Below are 14,758 nucleotides of genomic sequence, written 5' to 3' on the forward strand. Positions count from 1 at the left end.
CTGAATAAGGCTGTTGGAATGTCCCCTGTCTTTCAAATGTACCCCCTTAGTAAGAAGAAAAGTAGGATTTGACAGATTCTTATTTTAATATCCCTGGATGCCACAGTGTGGTAAGTAAGGAAACTACTATCAGGCTATGAAATGACAAAGAATCTCTGATATTCTTTCTTGGTTCATTGTATCAAGTCTGACAAAGAATTACTGTGAATGTGATTGGAATAAGTTAACTGTCAACCCTGATGATACGGATTTAGGTCTCATTGTTTCTCTGGAACCTGGTCAACTTCTGCCATCTCATAGCAGGCATCTCCATCCCATACCACAGAGCCCATTTGACATCATACCCTGCATCGCTGGGGAGGCTTGAAGGGGGACACTTGGTGAGACTGCTGGAGCCTCTTCCCACATTTGCAGAAGAGTGACTTCCATGCCTGTCTATGTAGACAGCAGAATCTAAGCAGGAACTTAGACTCCAAGAGTCCTGGAGACTTGACTGCAGGCCAAACGTAGCAATAGTTTGTTCAGCTTGAGTGCTGACTCTGATCAGCTGAAGCGGCGGGGACTATGTGGGGAAGAGTGTTGTAACCTTCTTGGGAATGCTTTGTGTAGGGATGCTTTGTGGGAATGTTTGTGTAGGGGAAGAACATGTGCATATTCCAAGTATGTGCAGATCTGAGCCTGGACCAGGGGTCTTGACTGACGAGAACAGATAAGCATTCAGCAAGGGATCAGAGTGAAATGCTCTGACAAACTGACTCCACGCTCTGAAATGGGAATCTATGCCATGATGGTGCATTAGGGGCCAAAGTGTCACATACCATGGCAACTTCTCATCATCTGAGAGTAGATTTTTGTGGTCATCTAAATTTTGCTATTTAAAGTAAACTGTGTACTAAGCATTTCCTGGTAGAACTTACCTTTTCCTGAAGCCATATATATATCATAGGCATTGGGGTATAGGTCTCAACTGTGAAGTATCTATGGCTAAGAGTATACATTTATTTTTAGCTTTATATTTTGAAACAATTTTAAACTTAACAGGGAAGTCATCAAGCAACAGAGTACATATAATCCTTATCTAGGTTTTCCTAATGTTAACATCTCACATAACCATAGTTCACTTATTGAAACCAGGAAATTAACATTGATAAATACTATTAACTAATACAGTAACCTTGTTTGGAATATCAGTTTTCCCAATAATGTCATTTCTCTGGTCCAGGGTTCAATCCAGGATCTCGCATTGGGTTTAGTTGTCAAATCTCCTTAGTCTCCTTAGTTTGTGATATTTCCTCAGTCTTTGCCTTCCATGACCTTCATATTTTTGAAGAGTACTGGCCAGTTATTTTCTAGAATGTCCTTCAAGTTGGAGTTGTCTGATATTGTCTTGTGATTAGATTGAAGTTACTAATTTTTGACAAGAACCCCATAGAAGTGTTATCTCAGTGCTTCCTGTCAGGGATTTCATGCATAGGCATGCCTTTTTACTGCTGATGTTAATTTGATCCCTGGGTTAAGATTGTGTCTGCCAGATATTTGCAGCTCAAGTTACTATTTTCTCTTTGTAATCAACAAGTATCTTGTGGGGAGAAACTTTGAAACTATGCAAGTATCCTGTTTCTCAACATAATAACCCAACTATTTTAGCATCCAGTGATTATTGCCTGTACAAAATTTTGCTGTCACATTTGGCTAAACGGTGATTTAAAACACCTTCCATCACTATTTCTACATTTATTAGTTAGAATTCTTCCTCACCCCAATGTATTTATTTACTTATCCCAGTTTACTTATGTCAATATAGACTCCTGAATATTTCTTTTATGCTGTGTCTTATAATCTATTACTATCATTATTTTACTGTCTCAGATTTGGCCATTGGGAGCTCCTTCAAGTTGGTTCCTGTGCCCTTTTCACATGGCATTATTATTATTATTATTTTAGTACTTTCTTGCTTTCTGGCCTTTCAAGATATTCCAGGTTTGTATTCTATTTCCCCCGGCCCAGTCCTAGAAAGGAGTCCTGGTTTCTTTTATTACAGAGTGGTATATAGAAGCAAGTTCTAGGCACTAGATGTGCTTAAATGTTACCAGAGTGTCATTGCTTCTAAGGCACTCTCATATGACAGAGCTAGGAAGTACATTTTAATACTCATAAATGCATATGTGCACATATTTTGCACCTAACTACCTGTATATGTATATGTGTGAAAATACACATATGAATTTATACTGGTACTTTAGATTCTAATCTAGCACCAAGAGATTCATTCTTGATGTTCCTCTTTCCTTATTTGGAACTCCTTTCTCCAAAGGTGGCAAACTCTAGTTATCCACAAAGTATCTGTTCAATCCTAGTATGCACAAAAAGTAGTTTCAGAATTTCTAACTCGTTCTCTTGTAAAGAAAAAATTTCCCAACTAAAGTACAATATTTGTGTACAATTCCTTTTGTCTTTAGTCTACACTGTTTCTTCAAGGTGTGGGGGCTCCCCGAGGAGCTCTCATGTGCAAATGGGGTCTCAGGCTTCCACATCACTGTGGAGGGAAGAGCTTGAGGAGGATCAAGATGGAGACCTGCTTCTCCCACAATCAAATCATCTTCCTCTACAGCCAGTGCACCAGCCTGGACAAAGGTGAGAATGGGACCCTCAGCTGGGAAGATTTCCAGTAGATTCCAGAACTTGTCATCAAGCCACTGGGGGACTGGCTCATCAGTGCCTTCTTTCCAGAGGGAAGAGATCAGGCAGGCTCCCGTGGCTTCATAAAATCTTTGGCTCATTTCTGATCCACTGAAGATAGTGCAAAATGCAAAGATAAGAATGGACTAGAACCAGTTAACAGCCAAAGCAACAAACTGTACTTTGCTTTTTGACTATATGATTTGGATAAAAATGACAAAATCTTTCACAATGAGCTATTCCAGGTTCTTCACATGATGGCTGGAGTGAATGTCTCGGATGAGCAGCTGGGTGGCATCACAGACAGGACCATTCAGGAGGCTGATCTAGAGAGGGATGGTGCCATATCTTTTGAAGAATTTGGTAAGGCTTTGGAGAAGGTGGACGGCAAGCAGAAAGTGAGCATCTGATTTCTTGACTGAAAGGCCAAGACCAGACTGTTCCCTGCTCTCTAGTATCTAAGAACTGGATGTGAGAGTCTTCCTGTCTCCCAGCCCTCCCTCTTCCCTATTATCTATCCAAGATACTACAGCTTTTGTGTGGTAACCTCCCTTTGGTGTACACGGGGCGTTACAGAACAGCACACCCAGTCCTTTTCTGTTCAGTATCCATTCAGTTCCCCATTTATAAATATCACCCCCCCCCCCAGTTATGCTGCTGAATGCTACATATCCATCCAGCGTGAGAAAGTGAGACCGCAACTCAAGCCAAGAAGCAGCCAGGCGAGCTCTGTCACTGATACAGACCGTGGCCACCCCATTGTCCCTCCTCAGCACGCAACTTCAGCCTTTTCCATGTGGCGTTTGCTTCCTATTTCTGTCACCCAGTCAACCATTGCCTCGATCTTTCAGTCTGCATGCCCTTAGTCATGCCTCCAAATCTCCTCTCTTAAATATATGTCTAACTTGACAAGATGCTTCTGTGGCCTGGCAGCTTTTATTTACTTTGCTCATAAATGAGGCTCTGGCACGTTGTCTCCCGAGGAGCATTCTGGGAGCCAACACTTGTCTCAGAAGAACGTGACCATCTGTTTGTCCCTTGCACTCTGCTCTGTCATCAAAGGGCTGCTGGAGGGAGACGTTCTTCTCGAAAGGTATCGAGCCAAGTCTTCCAGGTGGCTTGCCATGGGCGCTTGACCTCTGGCCTTTGATTCTGCACATGAAGGGTGGCTACTCTGTGGGTACTCGTTAGAACAGTGTTGTTTCTTCAGAAAATAGCCACATGCCTGCTGGTCTGCTCAGCTTTGGGGCACTATCACAACCCGGGGAGCCGCCCTGACAGTCTGCCTGGGACTCTCTGAACAAGAAGGCCGGGCACCCTAAGAGCCTCTTGTGCTCCCACCTCTGCAGCATGCTTTATACAACCTGGTACTGCATGCCCTGGAATGTTTTTCACTTCATGTTTCCAAGTGGAAAGAGTTATGGAGATACCTAACTCATCCTGTCCAAGGGATTTCAAGATCATCCTTAGTATCCTCAAGGTTTTTGCACTTCGCAAATAATTAAGTCAGAAGCCACAGTCAGCTCCCAGTAGAGGTCCAGAGCACTGACTATATTGTCACATTAGCTTTCTGGTTACAATGGCTTCCTACCTCCACTGGTGATTGCTTAGAATCAAGGAGTCTGGCAGTGGTGGCACAACCCGAGGTAGCACTGTAGACCTTTCAGCGAGCCAGGAGTCAGAGCAGCTTCTTTGCCAAAGTCAGCTTACTTTAGACCTCACCCCAAAAGGCTGTTGCCATCCTAACACCTAAATCTGTTCATTCATATATCTGCCTGTGGTGGATTTTCTCCTTATTGCCAAATTCAGACTTAAATTGAAGAAAGTACGAAAAACCATGAGACCATTCAGGTATGACCTAAATCAAATCCCTTACGATTATATAGTGGAAGTGACAAATAGATTCAAAGGTTTAGATCTGATAGACAGAATACCTGATGGAGGTTTGTGACATTGTGACATTGTACAGGAGGCAGTGATCAAGATCATCCCCAAGAAAAAGAAATACAAAAAGGCAAAATGGTTGTCTGAGGAGGCCTTACAAATAGCTGAGAAAAGAAGAGAAGCTAAAGGCAAAGGAGAAAAGGAAAGATATATCCATCTGAATGCAGAGTTCCAAAGAATAGCAAGGAGAGATAAGAAAGCCTTCCTCAGTGATCAATGCAAAGAAATAGAGGAAAACAATAGAATGGGAAAGACTAGAGATCTCTTCAAGAAAATTAGAGATACCAAGGGAACATTTCATGCAAAGATGGGCACAATAAAGGACAGAAACGGTATGGACCTAACAGAAGCAGAAGATATTAAGAAGAGGTGGCAAGAATACACAGAAGACTATACAAAAAAGATCTTAATGACCCAGATAACCACGATGGTGTGATCACTCACCTAGAGCCAGACATCCTGGAATGTGAAGTCAAGTGGGCCTTAAGAAGCATCACTACAAACAAAGCTAGTGGAGGTGATGGAATTCCAGTTGAGCTATTTCAAATCCTGAAAGATGATGCTGTGAAAGTGCTGCACTCAATATGCCAGCAAATTTGGAAAACTCAGCAGTGGCCACAGGACTGTAAAAGGTCAGTTTTCATTCCAATCCCAAAGAAAGCTAATACCAAAGAATGTTCAAACTACTGCACAATTCTCACTCATCTCACATGCTAGCAAAGTAATGCTCAAAATTCTCCAAGCCAGGCTTCAACAGTATGTGAACCATGAACTTCCAGATGTTCAAGCTGGATTTAGAAAAGGCAGAGGAACCAGAGATCAAATTGCCAACATCCGCTGGATCATCGAAAAAGCAAGAGAGTTCCAGAAAAACATCTATTTCTGCTTTATTGACTATGCCAAAGCCTTTGACTATGTGGATCACCACAAACTGTGGAAAATTCTTCAAGAGATGGGAATACCAGACCACCTTACCTGCCTCCTGAGAAATCTGTATGCAGGTCAAGAAGCAACAGTTAGAACTGGACATGAAACAATGGACTGGTTCCAAATCAGGAAAGGAGTACGTCAAGGCTGTATATTGTCACCCTGCTTACTTAACTTCTATGCAGAGTACATCATGTGAAATACCAGGCTGGATGAAGCACAAGCTGGAATCAAGATTGGCTGGAAGAAATATCAATAACCTCAGATATGCAGATGACACCACCTTTATGGCAGAAAGCAAAGAACTAAAGAGCTTCTTGATGAAGGTGAAAGAGGACAGTGAAAAAGCTGGCTTAAAACTCAACATTCAGAAAACTAAGATCATGGCATCCGGTCCCATCACTTCATGGCAAATAGATGGGGAAACAATGGAAACAGTGAGAGACTTTATTTTCTTGGGCTCCAAAATCACTGTAGATGGTGACTGCAGCCATGAAATTAAAAGACGCTTGCTCCTTGGAAGAAAAGCTATGACCAACTTAGACAGCATATTAAAAAGCAGAGACATTACTTTGCCAACAAAGGTCCGTCTAGTCAAAGCTATGGCTTTTCCAGTAGTCATGTATGAATGTGAGAGTTGGACTATAAAGAAGGCTGAGCACTGAAGAATTGATGCTTTTGAACTGTGGTGTTGGAAAAGACTCTTGAGAGTCTCTTGGACTGCAAGGAGATCCAACCAGTCCATCCTAAAGGAAATCAGTCCTGAATATTCATTGGAAGGACTGATGTTGAAGCTGAAACTCCAATACTTTGGCCACCTGATGCAATCAACTGACTCACTGGAAAAGACCCTGATGCTGGGAGAGACTGAAGATGGGAGGAGAAGGGAATGATAGAGGATGAGGTGGTTGGATGGCATCACCGACTCAATGGACATGAGTTTGAGCAGGCTCCAGGTGTTGGTGAGGGACAGGGAAGCCTGGCGTGCTGCAGTCCATGAGGTCACAAAGAGTTGGACACGACTGAGTGACTGAACTGAACTGAACTGAACTGGTGGATTTTCTCTGACTCATTGTGTGCTTCCTTGCTTGGGAAGAAGCAATTCTTTAGTAAAGGAATGGCCAAAGAACACCACTGCAAAGGGAAGGGAAAGGAATGGGGGACAGGGGAGTGGCTGGGAGAGATCGCTCAAGTGCAAACAAATGAGGAGTTCTGTATGATGTATCATTCTGGCTTTCTGATGAAGTGATATAACACAGGAATTGTTTACAAGGGGAGAACTGTCTGATAAGCATCTATTCAGCACCTCAGAGGCTCTTTGACTTGAATTTTTAAAGTTCCTAAGTTTATGGCTTTGCCCTCTTTCAGCAGTCACAGCATATTGTTTAAATCCTTGGTCATGCCTTATTCTTCTATTTAAAATTATATTCATCAGTCCATACATAAATATTTGTGATTAAGACAAAACAACAAAGTAAACATAGGTCTTTCCAAAGTTACTTAGGTTAGCTATTTTCTTCCCCACCTCCTTCAGTGTGGTTATGATACTCATTTGTAATATAGTTAGGTTTATTTGTTATTGCCTATTTTCCATTTTGGTTTCTCTTTACATTCAGGCTGATGTTAACTATTTATTTATCGGGTTGGGTATGTGATACACTGGAGCTTCCCAGGTGGCACTAGAGGTAAAGAACCCTCCTGCCAGTGCAGGAGACATAAGAGACATGGGTTCGATTCCTGGGTTGGGAAGATGCCCTGGAGGAGGGCATGGTGACCCACTCCAATATTCTTGCCTGGAGAACCCCATGGACAGAGGAGCCTGGCAAGTTATGGTCCTTAACGGTGCAAAGTGTCGGGCACAACTGAAGCAACTTTGCATGCATGCATGCATGTGAAAGATTACTTGGGTTCTAAGAGTTAGAGCTCCCCAAAATATACTCAAAGACATGCTCCCTTGACCCTGCCGCCTCCTTCCCACCCCCCATGCTTTCTACCCCATTCCTACCCACGCCCTGTTGGTAAACCTGTCTCATTCGTTTCTGGCTTCTCTCCTATATAGTCAGTTTTGCCATAACTCTTGTTTTGAAAAAGTTAGTTTGTCCCAACATGACTGCTATCTTAGAGAACAATCTGAGCTCAGCATGAATTTTGTGTTTGTTTTATGCACAATCTCGTGCATGAGAAGCTCGGGGTGAATGCAGGAACTGACCCAGCTGACCTGAACTGTGGAAAAACACAAAATGCACACACCTCAATCATCTCTGAGCCCCCTTGGTTCACCCTTTGTCTTAGCAGCCATGCCCATCGACATCTGGTACTGCAGCCTGCCTTCTGATTTCAGGTACCCCTGCCTCTCCCCCTTCTCCTGATGCCCACTCCACAAGCACACTTTAGGGCCTTTTCTAGGGAAAGTGACATATTTATTGTATTATGCATTACTTGACCATTTCGCACATGTAAACCTGTGCTACTGTTTATTAGGTTCCTATCTTTGTATATGTGTGTGTGACAGAAATGTTTTGAGTGTTGTGCTGTTTTCTCCATAAACCTTTTGATTTTTATTGTGCAGTTCTGCATAATGTGAAGATTTATAAGGATGGCTATGTTGTGCTATAGCAGAATTGACTCTTTTACACAAACAAGTGGATACCTTCATATTTTCTTATATATCCTTCTTTGTAATATGAAGGGTAGCATACTGTAGACACTCTTTTGGGCTTTGCCTTTGTCCCTTAAGAGTATGTCCTGGAAAGCACTCCTTATTAGCTCATAAAAATATTTTTTACAGCTGCATAGTACTTCATTATGTGGATGTCCTCTAGTATATTGCATCACTACATGTACAGAAACACAGAAAAAGGGCTAATATCATTAATGACTAAATACCTCTTAAATATATCCATCTGTTTATAGGCACCTTCCAGTATCTCATAATTGTAAACAACACTGCAATAAATAACCTTTTTGTATTATTGGAGGTGAAGGTTTAGCAAGATTTCTAGGGCAGAAAGTGAGTGCATATGTAGTTGTGTTAGAGATCGCCAAATTCCCTTCCAGATAAGCTGTCCAAAAAGTTTGCATTTCCACCAGCAATATTTGTGAGTACCTGTTTTCTCTCCAATTGCACCAATGGAATAGAGTATGTTGTTGTATTGTTTAATTTTTCCTAATCTCATAGGTGATAAATGGTATCTGTATTGTTTCTATTTCCCTAATTAGGAGTTTGAACAATTTTCCCTAAGTTTAATAAATGTTTTCATGTTTTCTTCTGGATTGTCTGTTCAAGGCTTTCCCTCAACATTTCTACCAGATTTTTGCTCCTTTCTTTGTCCCTCATTTTTAAGAGATATTTATCTATTAGTGATATCAGTCCTTTTCTCCTATGGTATATGTTGCACATATATTCTCCCAGTTTTTGGTTATCGTTTGACTTTGTTTATGGTGTCTCAGCATGCAAAAGAGTTAATGTTCAAATTTATCAGTATTCTCTTTTATTACCTCTGTTGTCAGAGTTACAGAGCCATTTCCTAGACCAAGGGCAAAGAATAATTCACCCCTACTCTGTAATAGTACTTGTATGGTTTCATTTTTTTATGCTTAGGTCTCTGATCCCTTTGGAATTCAATCTTATATAAGGTGTGAAGTATAACTCTATAATTAAATGGTTCTCAACCAGGGGCGATGTAACAGTGTCTGGAAACATTTCATGTTGTCAAAACTAGGGGAAGGAGTGCTCCTGACATCTAATGTATAGAGGCCAAGGATGCTTCTAAACATCCTACAGTGCATAGCTCCCACAGCAAAAAATGATCTGACTCAAAATGTCAGTAGTGTCAAGGTTGAGAAATTCTGATAAAAATTTTTTTCTTCAACATTAAAAAAAAAAACTATCTTTTTGCCTCAATGTTTAGCAATACTACCTCTATCAGATATTTTCATATATACTTGGGTCCATCTCTGGAATTTGTATTCTATTCTACTGGTATATTTGTGCCAGTATCACACTGTTGTAATTCAGTGTATTTAGGCTTTAAAGATATTTTAATATCTGTTAGGTCTAGTTCCCCCTTAGAGGTATCTTCTTTCAGAGTTTTACTGGCTATTTCTTTTTTTTAATGTAATAGACTATTTTTAATTGAATGAGTCTTTAAATTCTACAATGCTTTACAATTTTCAGAAGTTTCACACACACAATTTCATATAATCCCATAATATCCTATATTACCCCTCCCCTCTTCCCTCTCCCTATGGTAACCACTAGTTTGATCTCTCTGTCTCTGATTCTGCTTCTTTTTTTTTGTTTTATTCACTAGTTTGTTGGTTTTTAGTTTCCACATATAGGTGATATCATACAGTATTTGTCTTTCTCTGACTTATTTCACTTAGCATAATGCCCTCCAAATCCATCCATGTTGCTGCAAATGGCAAAATTTTATTTTTATGGCTGAGTAATATTCCATTATATACCCCCACACACCATATCTATTCATCTGTTGATGGACACTTAGGTTACTTCCATATCTTAGCAATTGTAAATAATGCTGCTATGAACACTGGGGTGTTCATTTCTGAATTAGTGTTTTGGGGTTGTTTTTTCCCCCAGGTATATACCCAGGAGTGGAACTGCTGGGTCATATGGTAGTTCTATTTTTAGTTTTTGAGAAACTCCATACTGTTTTCCACAGTGGCTGTACCAATTTACATTCCCACCAAGTATTCAAGGGTTCCCTTTTCTCCAGACCCTCCCTTGCATTTATTATTTATAATAAATAATATTTTTATTATAGCATTCTGATGTGTGTGAGGTGATACTTCATTGTAGTTTTCATTTGCATTTCTCTAATGATTAGTGATGTTGAGCATCTTTTCATGTGCCTGTTGGCCATCTGCATTTCCTTTTGGAAAAATGTCTATTCAAGTCTTCTGCCCATTTTTAATCAGGTGGTTTGGTTTTTTGATGCTGAGTTGTATGAGCTGTTTATTTTTAACTGGAGGATAATTGCTTTACAATTACTGTGTTGGTTTCTGCCATACTGTATGAGCCATTTACATTTCTTAGATATGACCCTTCATTGGTCATATCATTTGCAAATATTTCTCCCATTCTGTAGGTTGTCTTTTCATTTTATTGATGGTTTCCTTTGCTGTGTAAAAGCTTTTAAGTTTAATTAGGTCCCATTTGTTTATTTTTGTTTTTGTTTGCTTTAGGAGGTGGATCAAAAAAGATATTGCTGTGATTTATGTCAAAGAGTGTTCTGTCTATGTTTTCCTCTAGGAGTTTTATAGTATATGGTCTTACATTTAGGTCTTGAATCCATTTTGAATCTGTTTTGTATATGGTGTTAGAGAATTCTTTTACATGTAGCTGTCTAGGTTTCTCAGCACCACTTATTAAAGAGACTGTCTTTTCTCCATTGTATATTCTTGCCTTCTTTGTTGTAGATTCACTGATTTTAAGTGTATGGGTTTATTTCTTGGCTCTCTATTCTGTTTTGTTGATCTATGTGCCAGTACTTGGTGCCAGTACCATAATGTTTTGATGACTATAGCCTTATAGTATAGGCTGAAGTCTGGGAGCATGATTCCTCCAGCTCTGTTTTTCTTTCCCAAGAAAGAAAAACTGTTTAAAATATTCAGGGTCTTTTGTGTTTCCATACAAATTTAAAAATTATTTGTTCTCATTTTTTGAAAAAATGCCACTGGTATTTTGATAGCTCAGTTGGTAAAGAATCCGACCTGCAATGCAGGAGACCCCGGTTCGATTCCTGGGTCAGGAAGATCTGCTGGAGAAGGGATAGGCTACCCACTCCAGTATTCTTGGGCTTCCCTTGTGGCTCAGCTGGTAAAGAATCTGCCTGCAGTGTGGGAGACCTGGGTTCGATCCCTGGGTTGGGAAGATCCCCTGGAGAAGGGAAAGGCTACCCACTCCAGTATTCTGGCCTGGAGAATTCCATGGACTATAGTCCATGGGGTTGCAAAGAGTTGGACACAACTGAGCCACTTTCACTCTTTCCCTTCCTTGCACTGAATCTGTAGATTGCCTTGGGTAGTATGATCATTTTAACAATATTCTTCCAGTCCAAGAACATGGTATACTTTCCATCTGTTTGTGTTGTCTTCAGTTTCTTTCATCAAGTCTTACAGTTTTCCAAGTACAGGTCTTTTATCTCCTTAGGTGGGTTTATTCCTAGGTATTTTTTTTCTTTTTGATGCTGTGGTAAATGGGATCATTTCCTTAATTTCTCTTTCTGATAGTTTATATTAGTGTATACAAGTGCAACAGATTTCTGTAGTTTAATTTTGTACCACATTCATTGATGAGCTCTAGTAGTTTTCTGGTGGCATCTTTAGGATTTTCTATGTATAGTATCATGTCATCTGCAAACAGTGAGTTTTACTTCTTCCTTTCCAATTTGGATTCCTTTTATTTCTTTTTCTTGTCTGATTGCTGTTCAAAACTATGTTGAATAAAAGTGGCAAGAGTGGACATCCTTGTTCTTGTTCTGATCTTAGAGGAAATGCTTTCAGCTTTTCACCATTGAGAATGATGTTAGTTGTGGGTTTGTCATGTATGGCCTTTATTTAGTGGAGTTACATTACTACTATGCCCACTTTCTGGATTTTTTTAAATCATAAATGGATGTTGAGCTTTATCAGAACATTTTCCCACATTTGTTGGGGTGCTCATATGGTTTTTATTCTTAAATTTGTTAATGTAGTGTGTCACATTGATTGATTTGTGGATATTTAAAAATCATTGCATCCCTGGGATAAATCTCACTTGATCATGGTGTATGATCCTTTTAATGTATTGTTGGATTTGTGTTGTTGACGTTTTGTTGAGGATTTCTGCATATATGTTTGTCAGTGATATTGGTCTGTAATTGTCTTTTTTTGTGATAACTCTGTCTGGTTTTGGTATCATGGTGACACTGGCCTCATAGAATGAGTTGAGAAGTGGTCCTTCCTCTGCAATTTTTTGGAATAGTTTCAGAAGGATAGGTCTTAACTCTTCTCTAAATGTTTGTTAGAATTCACCTGTGAAATCATCTAGCCCTGGACTTTTTTTTTGGGGGGGGGGGTGAGTTTTAAAATTACTGGTTCAATTTCATTATTGGAAATTGGTCTGTTCATATTTTCTATTCCTTCCTGGTTCAGTCTTGGGAGAGTGTACCTTTCTAAGGGTTTGTCCATGTGTCCTCTAGGTTGTCCATTTTATTAGCATATAGTTGTCTGTACTAGTCTTTTGGTGGTTTAGTCGTCAAGTGTCTGACTCCTGTGACCCCATGGACTGTAGCCTGCCAGCCTCCTCTGTCCATGGGATTTTCTAGGCAAGAATACTGGAGTGGGTTGCCATTTCCTTCTCCAGAGGATCTTCCCAACCCAGGAATCAAACCTGAGTCTCCTGCATTGCAGGCAGATTCTTTACCAACTGAGCTACAAGAGAAGCTCTAGTAGTCTCTTATCCTTTTCATCTCTGTGGTGTCTATTTTATTTATTTAAATTGGAGGATACTTGCTTTACAGTGTTGTGTTAGTTTCTGTTGTACAACAACGTGAATCAGCCATATGTATACATATATCTCCTCCCCCTTGAGCCTCCCTCCCACCCTCTAGGTCATCACAGAGCACCAAACTGAGCTCCCTGTGTTTACAGCAGCTTCCCACTAGTTATCTATTTTACACATGGTAGTGTATATGCTACCCTCTCAATTCATCTTGTGTCCACAAATCCATTCTCTATGTCTCTATTCCTGCCCTGCAAATAGGTTCATCAGTACCATTTTTCTAGATTCCATATATATGCATTAATATACAATATTTGTTTTTCTCTTTCTGACTTACTTCACTCTGTATGACAGACTCTAGGTTCATCCACATCTCTACAAACCACCCAGGTTGGTTCCTTTTCAGGGGTAATACTCCATTGTATATATGTGCCACATATCTTTATCCATTTATCTGTCAATGAACATTTAGGTTGCTTCTATGTCCTGGCTATTGCAAACAGTGCTGCAGTGAACATTGGGGTGCATGTGTCTTTTCAAATTATGGTTTTCTCGGTATGTGCCCAGTAGTGGGAATTCTGGGTCATATGGTAGTTTTGTTTTTAGTTTCTTAAGGAGCCTCCGTACTGCTCTCCAGCGTGGTTGTATCAATTTATATTCCCACCAACAGTGCAAGAGGTTCCCTTTTCTCCACACCCTCTCCAGCATTTATTGTTTGTAGATTTTTTGATGATGGCCATTCTGACCAGTGTGAGGTGATATCTCATTGTAGCTTTGATTTGCATTTCTCTAATAATGAGCAATGTTGAGCATCTTTTCATGTGTTTATTAGCCATCTGTATATCTTCTTTGGAGAAATGTCTATTTAAGTCTTTCATCCGTTTTTTGATTGGGTTGTTTGTTGTTTTGATATTGAGCTGCATGAGCTCCTTATACATTTTGAAGATAATATTTTGGAGATATATTTTGTCAGTTGCTTTGTTTGCAAACACTTTCTGCCATTCTGAGGGTTGTTTTTTCATCGTATGTAGAGTTTCCTTTGCTGTGCAAAAACTTTTAAGTTTAATTAGGTTCCCATTTGTTTATTTTTGTTTTTATTTTCATTACTCTAGGAGGTGGGTCAAAAAAGATCTTGCTGCAATTTATGTCAAAGAGTGTTCTGCCTATGTTTTCCTCTAAGAGTTTTATAGTGTCTGGCCTTACATTTAGGTCTTTAATCCATTTTGAGTTTATTTTTGTGTATGGTGTTAGGAAGTGTTCTAATTTCATTCTTTTACATGTAGCTGTCTAGTTTTCCCAGCACCACTTATTGAAGAGACTGTCTTTTCTCCATTGTGTATTCTTGCCTCCTTTGTCAAAGATAAGGTGACCATAGGTGTGTGGGTTTATCTCTGAGCTTTCTGCCATGTTTCATTGATGTATATTTCTGTTTTTTTTGCCAGCACCATACTGTCTAGCTTTGTGGTACCATCTAAAGTCAGGGAGTTTGATTCCTCCAGCTCCATTTTCCTTTCTCAAGATTGCTTTGGTTATTTGGGATCTGTTGTGTTTCCAAACAGATTGTAAAAAATTTTTGTTATAGTTCTGTGAAAAATGCCATTGGTGATTTGAAAGGGATTGTATTGCCTTTGTAGATTGCTTTGGGTACTATAGTCATTTCACAATATTGACTCTTCCAATCCTAGAACATGGTATATCTCT

At 39.8% G+C, this 14,758-nt stretch overlaps 1 protein-coding gene and 1 pseudogene across 4 annotated transcripts in view; one reads left to right on the forward strand and one right to left on the reverse strand.

Moving 5' to 3' along the window:
* The window catches only part of NHS (NHS actin remodeling regulator), a 336,802-nt gene that overhangs the window by 25,393 nt on the left and 296,651 nt on the right, over nucleotides 1–14,758 (reverse strand). The gene's annotated exons all lie outside the window — the stretch shown is intronic.
* On the forward strand, nucleotides 2,513–3,101 carry LOC110148525 (calcineurin B homologous protein 1 pseudogene; annotated as a pseudogene).

Source organism: Odocoileus virginianus, unplaced genomic scaffold, assembly GCF_023699985.2.
Source record: "Odocoileus virginianus isolate 20LAN1187 ecotype Illinois unplaced genomic scaffold, Ovbor_1.2 Unplaced_Contig_25, whole genome shotgun sequence".
In the NCBI taxonomy this organism is placed as follows: domain Eukaryota; kingdom Metazoa; phylum Chordata; class Mammalia; order Artiodactyla; family Cervidae; genus Odocoileus; species Odocoileus virginianus.